Source organism: Bubalus bubalis, chromosome X, assembly GCF_019923935.1.
Source record: "Bubalus bubalis isolate 160015118507 breed Murrah chromosome X, NDDB_SH_1, whole genome shotgun sequence".
NCBI classification, from domain to species: domain Eukaryota; kingdom Metazoa; phylum Chordata; class Mammalia; order Artiodactyla; family Bovidae; genus Bubalus; species Bubalus bubalis.
This window is the reverse complement of record NC_059181.1, coordinates 52,593,976-52,606,514: the sequence shown is the minus strand read 5'-3', so window position 1 is coordinate 52,606,514 and position 12,539 is coordinate 52,593,976. Positions and strand designations below refer to the sequence as shown.

The window sequence follows — 12,539 nt, the reverse complement described above, 5'->3', positions numbered from 1 at the left end:
AATCACTCTGTTGTGCACCTGAAACAAATATAATATCATATGTCAACTTTGGGCCTCCCCAGTGGCTCAGCGGTAAAGCATCCTCCTGCAATGCTGGAGCTGCAGGAGGCGTGGGTTGGACTCCTGGGTTGGGAAGATCCCCTGGAGGAGGGCATGGCAACCCACTCCAGTATTCTTGCCTGGACAATCCCATGGACAGAGGAGCCTGGCGGGCTACAGTCATGTGGTCGCAAAGAGTTGGACATGGCTGATGTGACAGCATGCACACACGCATGGCAACTTTACTGAAGAAATAACGAGCGGGGGCTCTGAATGGAGGATGCCGAGGTTCGTGGGTCACTTTTCCTCCGGCAGCCTATGTGACTCTGAGCAATCCCCCTAACTTCCCTGTCCTCTGCTTTCTCACCTCATCGATTAGGATTGACATCTTCCAAAATGATGGGTCTTTGAAGGAGGAGTAACTAAGGTGACAGAAAGAAATATATTGAATGTGGTCTGATACCTGGTAAAGGACGAACAACCTTGAAATGCCATGTTAGGCCTGCTAAACGTGCCCACACTGACTAAATTCATGCCTCTGAGTTTCAAGAAGAAAAATTCCCTTGGAGCTGGGAGACAAGTCCTGCAAGATGGGTTGAGCTCTGAAGCTCTTTGATGAGATGACCAGTTCAGACTCCAATAAATATACCTGTTCTCAAGTGCCTCTGTCTGCAGAAGACTCGTGGGTTTCTGCAGAAATATACCTCTGGGGGCTATCTGAGAGCAAAGACTGACAGACAGCCGAATTTATTGTCACTTCTGAAGAATCTCACGGGCACTTGCTGGCTACACAACATTGGGCTCTGAGTGTGGGGAGGAAAAGTACATTTCATCACTCATGTCTCCTGTAATGAAAAGGCAAGCTATTTGTTATTAGGGGAAAGACGTTGGTGAAGCACAGATCTGAGAAAGGTCTTCTATTCAGAATACGTAAGGAATTTTAAAATTGCAGAGGACAAAATGTAGTGAAGGAGGACAGAGCCTTGTGCCAGGGCTTGGGGTGTGGGAGGGGAAACCAGAAGGGGCAGCACCTGGGCGTTTTTAGGGTGATGGACATGGCCTGTGTCCTGGTCGTGGCGGTGATCACTGGAATCTCTCCGTGTGTCACAGCTCAGATAGCTGCACACCCGAAGACAAGCAAGCCAGGAATTCCCTGGTGGTCTGGTGGTTAAGAATGTGCCTGCCATTTAAAATTAATACACAGAAACCCCTTGCATTCCTATAAACTAATAAGGAAAAATCAGAAAGAGTAATTAAGCAAAAAACCCCATTCACCATTGCAATGAAAAGAATAAAATACTTAGGAATAAATTTATGTAAATAAACAAAAGACCTGTATACAGAGACCTATAAAAAAAAAAAAAACTGGTGAAAGAAATCAAAGATGACACAAATGGATGGAGAAATGTACCACGTTCTTGGATTGGAAGAATCAGTACAGTGAAAATGACTCTACTACCCAAAGCAATCTATAGATTCATCACAGTCCCAATCAAACTAGCAAAGGTATTTTTTCACAGAACTAGAACAAATAATTTCACACTTTGTATGGAAACACTAAAGATTCCAAATACCCAAAGCAATCTTGAGAAAGAAGAATGGAACTGGAGGAATCAACCTTCCTGACTTCAGACTATACTACAAAGCTACAGTCATCAAGACAGTATGGTACTGGCACAAAGACAGACGTATAGATCGATGGAACAAAAGAGAGAACCCAGAGATAAATCCACACACCTATGCACAGGTTATCTTTGACAAAGGAGGCACAAATATACAATGGCATAAACAAAGTCTCTTCAACACGTGATGCTGGGGAAAATGCTCAACTACGTGTAAAAGAAAGAAACTGGAAGACTTTCTAACACCATACACAAAAATAAACTCAAAATGGATTAAAGACCTAAATGTAAGACCAAAAACTATAAAACTCTTAAGAGGAAACCATAGGCAGAACACTCTCTGACATAAATCACAGCAAGATCCTCGATGACCCACCTCCCAGAGTAATGGAAATAAAAACACCAATAAACAAAAGGGACCAAATTTAACTTCAATGCTTTTGCACAATGAAGGAAACTATAAGCAAGGTGAAAAGACAACGCTCAGAACGGGAGGAAATAATAGCAAATGAAACAACTGTCAAAGAATGAATCTCCAAAATATACAAGCAGCTCATGCAGCTCAATACCAGAAAAACGAACAACCCCGTAAAAAGCGGACAAGAGACCTGAACAGACATTTCTCCAAAGACATACAGATGGCTACCAAACACATGAAGAGATGCTCAGCATCACTCATTAGAAAACTGCAAATCAAAACCACAATGAGGTATCATCTCACACATGTCAGAATGGCCATCATCAAAAAGTCTACAAACAATAAATGCTGGAGATGGTGTGGAGAAAAGGGAACCTTCTTCCACCGTTGGTGGGAATGCAAACTGGTACAGCCACCGTGGAGAGGAGAACAGAGTGGAGATTCCTTAAAAAACTGGGACTAGAACTGCCACACGACCCAGCAATCCCACTGCTGGGCATACCACCCTGAGGAAACCAGAAGTGAAACAGACACATGTACCCCAATGTTCACAGCAGCACTATTTACAATAGCTCGGACAGGGAAGGAACCTACATGTCCAACGGCAGATGAATGGATAAGGAAGTTGTGGTACATATACACAATGGAACATTACTCAGCTATAAAAAGGAACACATTTGAATCAGTGCTAATGAGGTGGATGAACCTGGAGCCTGTTATACAGACAGAAGTAAGTCAGAAGGAGAAAGACAAATACTTATATTAATGCCTATATATGGAATTTGGAAAGAAGGTAGCAACGATTCTACATGCAGGGAAGCAAAGCAGACAGAGACGTACAGAACACACTTTTCAACTCGGCAAAAGAAGGCGAGGGTGGGATGATTTGTGAGAATAGCAGTGAAACATATACATTGCCACATGTAAAACAGATGACCAGTGCAAGTTCAATGCATGAAGCAGGGCACCCAAAGCCGGTGCTCCGGGATAACCCAGAGGGATAGGGTTGGGAGGGAGGTGGGAGGGGGGTTCAGGAGGGGAGGACACACGTATAACTGCGGCCGACTCGTGTTGATATATGGCAAAACCCATCACAATATCGTATAGTCATTATTCTCCAATTAAAATGAATTGATGATTAAAAAAATAAAACAGAAGCGCCCTGCCAATGCAACGGGGCAGGCGTTCGGTCCCTAGTCCAGGAAGACTCCACGTGCCGCAGGGCAACGAAGACTGTGTGTCACAACTACTGAACCCACCTGCTCCGACTACGGAAGCCCTCGAGCCTAGAGCCCATGCTCCGCAACAAGAGGAGTCTCTGAGATGAGAAGCCCGTGCACCCCCACTAGAGACTAGTCCTCCTCCTCCACAACTAGAGAAAGCCCTCGTGCAGCAACAAAGACACAGTGCAGCCAACAATGAATAAATAAATAAGAAGAAAGAAAACCGGGCCAATCTTACTGTATGTTCATTTGAAAGATCCAATGGTAGATACAGAAGTAGGTGCATCTCTCTATATCCTTTGAATAATCATATATTGGGTGAAGCTAACAAAAATTACATCACAGGCTATGTTAAAACTTTAGATCAGCTTCCCAGGCACTGCTCTTTTCTAGAGAGCTACTTTTCTCAGAGAACTGTTACCTAGGCTCTTTAGTCACCGGAACTGAGGCCTCCACCACATTCCAGGGCAGAAAGCAAAAGACAATAGGAAGACACGGTTCAAATCCTATGAGTTTATGAGTTGCCTGTGACCACAGGCTAGGATGAACACACATCCCAGAAAGAGTCTCTTCACATTTCAGTAACTGAAACCTGTATTTCAACCACGGTGTGGTTCAGTTCCTTTAGGCCACTGCTGTCCCCTTAGACAAACACTTGGTGTGAAACACTTGGAAAATGACCGTAACCCAATTCACTCGCAACCTCTTTTCACATGTCACAAGGAGTCTCTCACGATGATATTTCCTCACCTAGAAAGCCAATTCTCAGATAAAGAAAAAAATTCACACACACACACCTTGTGAAGAAATACTGAGATTTTAGAAAGTGACTCCCAACTAGCCCACAGTTCATCATTCTTTTCTCTCTTCTCCCTCCATCCACTCTGAGAACTGAATATTTGGCCATGCTGTCTGATTTGCCCACCAAGTTGCTCATACCACACACAGGATGTTGTTACAAGTGAGCCTATACACAAGGCGTTGACACCAGCCAGCCCTACTGAAGTCGGCTACCTGGGAGGCAGAGAGGTGGCCGGGGCAATAAATTCATCATCTCATTTCCTTCATCACCCTACCCCATTTCATTCCCTGCAGTCACTCGGCCCAAACGAATACAGATGTCACACCATATCGCTGCATAAAGCACCACCGCCTCAAGTTTCCTTCGTCATCTCACGTGGCTTCTGAGGCCAGGGAACAGATTTTACTTGAGATGAATAAAGCTAGAAAGACAGCCCATTGGCCAGAGATTCTGTTTGGGAAGTCATGTCTCTTGGTGTACTCTTTATGACCCCATTGACCAAGGCCCGCCAGGCTCCTCTTTCCAGGGGATTCTCCAGGTGAGAATACTGAAGTGGGTTGCCATGCCCTCCTCAAGGGAAGCTTCATGACCCAGGAATTGAACCCAGGTGTCCTAATTCCCCTGCATTGCAGACAGATTATCTACCGCTGAGCCCCCGGGGAAGCCCATGACGAACCTAGACAGCAAATTAAAAAGCAGAGACATCACTTTGGTGACACAGGTCTGCAGAGTCAAAACTATGGTTTTTCCAGTAGTCGTGTACAGATGTGTGAGTTGGATCATTAAGAAGGCTGAGTGATGCTTTCGAATCGTGGTGCTAGAGAGATGACCCTTTAGAATCCCTCGGACCGTAAGGAGAACAACCCGGCCAATCCTAAAGGAAATGAACTCTGAATACTCACTGGAAGGACTGATAATGAAGCTGCAATACTTTGGCCACCTGATGCGAATAGCTGACTCATTGGAAAACACCCTAATGCTGGAAAAGATCGAAGGCGGGAGGAGAAAGGAAGAGACAGAGGGTGAGATGGTTAGATAGGATCACCAACACAATGGACATTACTTTGTTCAAACTCAGGGAGCTAGTGTAGGACAGAGGAGCCTGGCGTGCTGCAGGCCATGGGCTCGTTAATAGTCAGACACGACTGAGCGACTGAACCACCGCCACCACCACCCTACCTTTGAGCTTCCCTAAGGTGCCACAGCCCCACTCTCAGCAGGGCTAAGAAGCTTTCTGTGTCTGTCAGTGGTAAAGGCTGAGACTCAATGTCTTCACACTCTCAGCGCCCCCTGCTTAGGGTTGATGGCGGGTCCTTAGAACGCTCATCACTCCCTCCCAGAGCTCAGACCAGGAAGCCTTCTCACAACAGTAATGGAGCACCCTACCCTGGTACAGAATTGGGAGTTGGAGCTGTTTACCCCCTCAATGTGTTTTCTCTCTTTACATTCACTTCCACATTTCTTCCTGAGTCACCGAATCCAACTCTGCTCATCCCCAACGGGTTCCTGTAACAAGCTGCACCTGCATCTCTAGCACATCTCTTGCACCACATGCACAGGGTGGGTGCATGTACCCCCTGCGCTATGTATCTTCTTTCTCCTTTCTCTTCGGAATCTGTCGATTCCCAGACATCATAAAAAAGGCTCCAGATCGCCCACAAAGGGGGCGGTGCTGCAGGGGAGGCTGAGACTCTCATCCACCGTCTGGGTCAAAGCAGGACTGTGTTATAAGCACCACAAGCTGCCCCACTGCATCACGGGAGCCAAAAGAGCAAAGGTCTGAAAGTCCTAACACGGACATTTCCGTGCATAGAACACCAGTGTCTACCTTGGGACCTGGTGAGCTGTTGTTTGGTTGGGGCCTATAGCGTCAGTGACCTTTTTCACAACGCTTGCAGGCTTAGCCAGCCTTCCATCAGGACCTCTCTACTCCCCACAGCCCCCCACCTACTGTACCAAAGATATTACTTCTGACTTCAGTGCGCCGATTGGGTTTTCACCTGGCAAGGATACCAACACAACTTTTTTATGCTGAAACCTGAGGAGAACAAGTCTTCAGAAAGTCCATTTTTCAATTATAATAGAAAAACTGCCTATGTAACAATGAAGATACAACACATTAAAATACCAATAAAATGCTATTTGGAAATTATCCAGAATGTCACACTTAAGAGGAAAAAACTTAGTATGTGGTCTATTGCCTTCCAGGTTTTGTTCTCTGCATTTAAGAAAATTATGAGATGGGGGAGGTAATGCCTTCATGATATTGTATCTGTGGTTCTATCTGTTTATCACGATGGTTATGCTACTTTCCACAATGATGAGGGTGCTCGACTAGTGTCGGTCCGAGGAAACACTGTTTAGACCTCGGTATGGACCAGAAACTGTTCTCTGTGATGTGTGCATGTTGACATGACACCCCATGGCCTTTCACGCACCTAGGAGACACTGTCTTCAATCCATACACAGATCCATAGTAATGTTTCATGCGGATGGACAGGTTGATCTGCCTTTTGATCCAGACTACACCAGACACTGCACTGCATTCCAGATTGGGGGTCAGATACCACACCTGGCTGTTTCTGTCTGGCCTGGGCACCAATCTGACTCAGCTCTTGCCAGCTAGGTGACTTTGTGCAGATTCATTCACCCATTAACGTCTATGTGTCTCTGCTCCTCAGCTGCCGAAAGGGATGAAAGCACTAAAAATGCTTACCTCACAGTTTTGCTGCTGCTGCTACTGCTAAGTTGCTTCAGTCGTGTCCGACTCTGTGGGACCCCAGAGAAGGCAGCCCACCAGGCTCCCCCGTCCCTGGGATTCTCCAGACAAGAGTACTGGAGTGGGTTGCCATTGCCTTCTCCGCACAGTGCTGCTATGAGTACTCAAAGACTTCATTACGCGTATATGTACGGAGAGCTAAGCACGGTCCAGAGGGGAGCTCTTCTTCTTGTGTCTTCACTTCTGTTTCCGCTTGTACTAGTAGCCCCCTGTCCCTGCCCCCACGCTTTCACCTCCCCCGCCCCTACTCTGCTCTCTCTCCCCTGTGCCCCTGTCCTCAGACTCTCCCTCCCAAAACACAGCTGAACACCTCCTCACGATTTACCCCAGAAAATACCCATACCATCACCCTTGGATTAAACAATCACGAATATTAGCAGAAAAGATAAGAAACACAATATACGGGCAATGCTAAAACTACACAAGAAATAAGGCATTACTGATGAAAGTCTGACTCCTAATATTTTCATATCTTCATCAGAGTCAGATCTTCAGAATTTGATATACGAGAATTAGACTTGATAAAACAATGGCAGAAAAGGCAAGGCAACGTGGTTCCTTAAATAAGACCTAACAAAATAGGGGCACACGGTGTGTTCACGGGTTGAGAAATTCAATATAATTAGGATGTCAGTAGTCCGCATGCAGATCCATCAATTTCATACAATTCCAGTCAGAAATTCCAGCAGGACTTTTTTGTACATATAGACTAACTGATGATAAAATTTCTGTGGTAAGACAAATGAACTAGAATAGCCAAATGATTCTGAAAAACAATGTTGGAGGATTAACACTAACCTGAAATTTACTTTGCACCTTCAACCAACAGTTGTAAGCAACTAGGTGTCTATGAAGAGTGAATGGATATAGAAAACGTGGTGACACCGGTCAGAACGGCCACCATCAAAAAGTCTACAAACAACATATGCTGGATAGGGTGTGGAGGAAGGGGAACGCTCTCACTCAGTTGATGGGAATGCAAACTGGTATAGCCACTGCGGAGAAGAGTGTGGGATTCCTTTAAAAACTGGGAATAGAACTGCCACGTGACCCAGCAATCCCGCTGCTGGGCAGACACCCCAAGGAAACCAGAAGTGAAACAGACACATGTACCCCAACGTTCACTGCAGCACTGTTTACAATAGCTAGGACATGGAAGCAACCTGGATGTCCGTTGGCAGACGAACGGATAAGGAAGTTGTGGTACATATACAATGGAATATTACTCAAGTATAAAAAGGAATGCCCTTGAGTCAGTTCTAATGAGGTGGATGAACCTGGAGCCTGTTATACAGACTGAAGTAAGTCAGAAAAAGAGAAATACTGTATATGAACGCATATATATGAAATTTAGAAACACGGTACCAATGACCCTACATGCAGGGCAGCAAAGGAGACACAGACGTAAAGAACAGACTCTGGGACTCAGTGGGAGGAGTGGGTGGGATGATTTGAGAGAACAGCATTGAAACATGTACAGTACCTTATGTAAAACAGATGACCAGTGTTAAGTTCCATACATGACGCAGGGCACCCAAAGCCGATACTCTGGGACAACCCCGAGGGATAGGGTAGGGAGGGAGATGGGACGGGGGTTCAGGATGGGGGGACACGTGAATCGCTATGGACGATTCATGTTGATGTAGGACAAAAACATCACAATATTGTAAAGTAATTAACCTCCAATTAAAATAAATTAATTTAAAAGGAGGAAATGTGGTGATATATACAATGGAATATTATTCAGTCACAAAGAAGAAACTTATGCCTTTTGCAACAACATGAATGGGCTTTAAAGGCTTTATGCTAAGTGAAAAAGATGAAAGAGAGAAAGACATACATTGTATGTTCTCACGTATATGCAGAATCTAAAAAAGTCAAACTTACAGAAATAAGAGTTTAGAATGGCGGTTTGCGGGCCCTGGGGAAAATGTTGAATACAGGGTACAAACTTACAGGTATGAGATGAATAAGTTACGTGGATCCAATGTATAGCATGGTGAGTATAATTAACAAAACTGTATAATACACTGAAAGCTAAGAGGGTAGATCTGAGATGTTATTTCCAACATTTTTTTAAAAGGATTACGTGAGGGGATAGAGTGCCAACCCTGCCATGGTAATGGTTTTGCCAAATATGTATCAAATCATCACATTGGCATCTTAAACTTACAGGTTATATGTCAATAATACCTCAAAAAAGGTGGAAAAAATAAGAGAGTCCTGCATGTTTCTGGCGGGAGAGCCCTCAAGCTATATTCTGTGTCCCTCTGACATCTCCCCATCATTCTTGAGCTTTCCCTTATTACTGACATGACAAGGTGAACCAGGCTCATTTATCCTTTCCTTCCTCAGCCTGGGAACCCCATCCTTTAGTGGAGAAAGGTGTTCAGAAGCTAGGATCTGGGGACTGGTGTAATTAGTGCCATTGGAATGTTGCTGTTTCCAGTAACTTGGGAATACATGTGTGTACACAATCACACACACAAACACGTAGACACACATCTATAGTTATATATCAGCCTAGCCACATATGCACACCTATCGAATACAAGAAGTTTGCATGGAGACCTTTAATTCCAGTAGAATTCCTCACAATTTGTTCTAGTTTACTTCCTTTCCATACTGGAAATTCCCTTTTCCAAAAATGAGACGTGGCTCTCGGCATTCTTATGTATTTGCTGAGTTGATGAATGCCAGTGCATATAAGTGATCCTTCCTCCACAAAAAGGTCCTCCTCCCAATCTATGCAGAACCATCCCTGGCCCTTGACTTCCACACCTCACTCAAGCTTGAATCCATGAAGCAGTTAGCCTCCTTCCTACCCAACCCCCAGGAATATCCTTCTTTCCACCTTGGGCTCTGACTCTCCAGGCAGGGATGCCCCTTTGCACATACACATGCCTTGCCTGGCAACACCTAATGGCTTTAGGACTGACTTGCTCAGGCACAAAAAAGGGAAAGGAAAGAAAGGGTAGGGACAGGAAAAGGTGACTATGTCCTAATACAGTCAGCCAATCAACGTGAACTGGGCCAAACCCAAGCAATGTGATGAAGCCAGCCGTGTTTTGTTTTGTTTTTTTTCCCTCATTGTCCTCCATCTTCCCTTCCTGCCTCTGTCCTTTGCCCCAGTTCCTTTTTCTTCTTAAGTCCTGCCCCCCATCAAGAGTACCAATGTTAGGAGGCATGATTCCCACATTATAACTGATCTCTGCTGCTTGGCTGACATTCAGCATGACATCCCTGCAGCTAGGACACTCAAATTCTCTCTCTCTCTCATGATGGACCAGAAGGCTTCACTCCTAATTTCAGGGATAGGTAGGAGAGACGGTACAGGCCACATGTTGGAGCCTTCAGTCCTTCATCTGTGAAATGCAGATGATCACAAATTGTGGGAGAAACAGAGACAGCAGCAACCAGCCCCCCTTTCAATGCCAAACCCAGTGCATCACAGGACTGCTTGACATTCAGGAGCACGCCAAGTAGATTTCCATGCCAGGACAGTTGCATTTGTTGTTCCTTCTGCCTGGAATACTCTTCCCTTAGACAACCCCATGGCCTGCTCCCTCACTTCCTCCAGATCCCTGCTTACTTGCCATCTTTCAGGGAGACTTTCCCTCATTACCTTGAATAAAATAATAACCTCATACCTACATATACCCTTTCCCCTGATCTAGCATTATCTTTCTTCATAGCGCCTGCCACCCTTGATTTATTTACTGACCAGCAAGTCTACGAAAGGAGACTTGGTCAGTTCTGTGCTGTCCCAAACTCCTCCAATAGTGCTCAGGTATATGGCAGGTGCTCAGAAAATATTTGCTGAAGGAGAGTCTGAAGCCAGGCCCTTTGCACACAACGCTAACACGCACAGGTACCCTGCAAGACGCGCACTGGCCCCACTGTATTAATTATGATACATACTGAGATTCCAGGAGACAACTGATATGCTCAACAACACACAGTCAGCATGTCAGGTTCCAGGCCTTGGAATCATGTCTGCCACCTTCCAAACCCTCAGTTCCCGGACAGAGACTTCACAGCCAAGAACATAAGAGGTTTTATTTCTGACACAAAGACTCCAAGCAGCTCAGATAGATACCCAGAGACACCAAAAAGAGCTCAATGAATCTCTGCACAGAGAGTGCACAACTCGTTTCAGACCCTCAAACACAACTGAGACCATAACCATACACACTGTGACAAAGACCCTCCAAACAGACCAAAGTCTTCCAGACAGAAACAAATGAAAACTGCACAGATACTTCACATCATGGAGAATCACTCCCAAACCACTCGACACTTACCAATCTAATACAAAAACCCTAAACAGAAAGACAGAACTTTTAATAACTCAAGAACATCATATAACCTTTAGATAAAGTCCCCAGACAAATGGAAACCCTGCACCCTGTGCACAGATCCCCAAGCAGCTGATAGTGTACACCTTTAGACAAACCCATCCTTAAAGCAGCTCAGAGACATCACAACTTAGGGCCCAGAATCAAAATCTCAGAGCTCTCGCAATCTCAGGTGCACACGCCTACACAGAGATCTCACACCCAGGGACTGAAATGCCAGAAAGCTCCAAAAATGCACACCCCGGAATACAGGCACACGGATCCTAGGGGCTCTGTACTATGGCTCCCAAAGTCCACTCAGATCAAATATCCCACCACGCACAACTCCGCCCAAAGGCTCAAGGAGATCAAATGTACCCGAACAGCACCTGTGTTGTCACACGTAGCGATACACAAGCCCAGGATCCCTGACACAGGTGACCCTCCAGGGAGAGACAGCAAAGTCAGAGACCTCTCCCTGGACAGGAATTGCATGCATTTCTTCGAATAACCCTGCGCTGCCACACGATCCAGACTGAGCGAGAGCTGAACAAGACTGAAACGCCGTCACCATGCACAGCCAGCGACTGCGCCAAACCTAGCCACTAACCAGGGTAGCTATTCGACCCCTTCGGGAAAAGCAAAAAACCTAGCAGAACAATTGTATGCTCTAAAAAGCCGCGCACGGCAACACGCCTCTCGGCCTCAATTCCAGCTCTGCGATCCCAATGCCCGTAACAGTCAGCCAGCCAATTGGAACTGGGCAGGAGACGAAGCAGGGCGGAAGTCGCGGGACTTCCGGCTCCTATTCGCGCCCTGGAAGAGCTAATTCCGGGGATCATGCGGTGACCAATCAATGCCCAGAACGCTTCAGTGATGCCATACCCCAAACTGGCAGCCCATCTCGCTCGTAGCCGTCCCCCCTCGGATGTAACCATGTAGAAACGAAGGGGTCGAATTGGAAACGAGACGAAGACAGTTGAGGCTTAATACCGGTGACCACTCGGACTCAAATGCAGCGGGAAGACGGAATGGAGCGAATGGGGATGGACCCAGTGGTGCCACGAGTGCCTCCGCTGGGAACTCCGGTCGATGCCTGACGCGGTGTAAAAGTACTCTCTTTGTTGTCATACGCCCCCTCGAATGGTACCTTCCAGAGTGGGTGGTCTTCCCGCTACCCCTTCGTGGTACATCCCAGGACAGAACAGTTTCATCTCGCGCGCCCCTTGGTGGTGAGACTGGGGAACAGCCGATGTAGATCCTGTGGACAATTAGCAGATGATCCTCCAAGGGTGGAAAGGCAAAGTTAGGATGAAATC

At 46.0% G+C, this 12,539-nt stretch overlaps 1 protein-coding gene across 1 annotated transcript in view; it reads left to right on the top strand.

Annotated features, from left to right (window-relative positions):
* The window catches only part of LOC112582025 (P antigen family member 3-like), a 461,263-nt gene that overhangs the window by 289,586 nt on the left and 159,138 nt on the right, over positions 1–12,539 (top strand). The window lies entirely within an intron of this gene.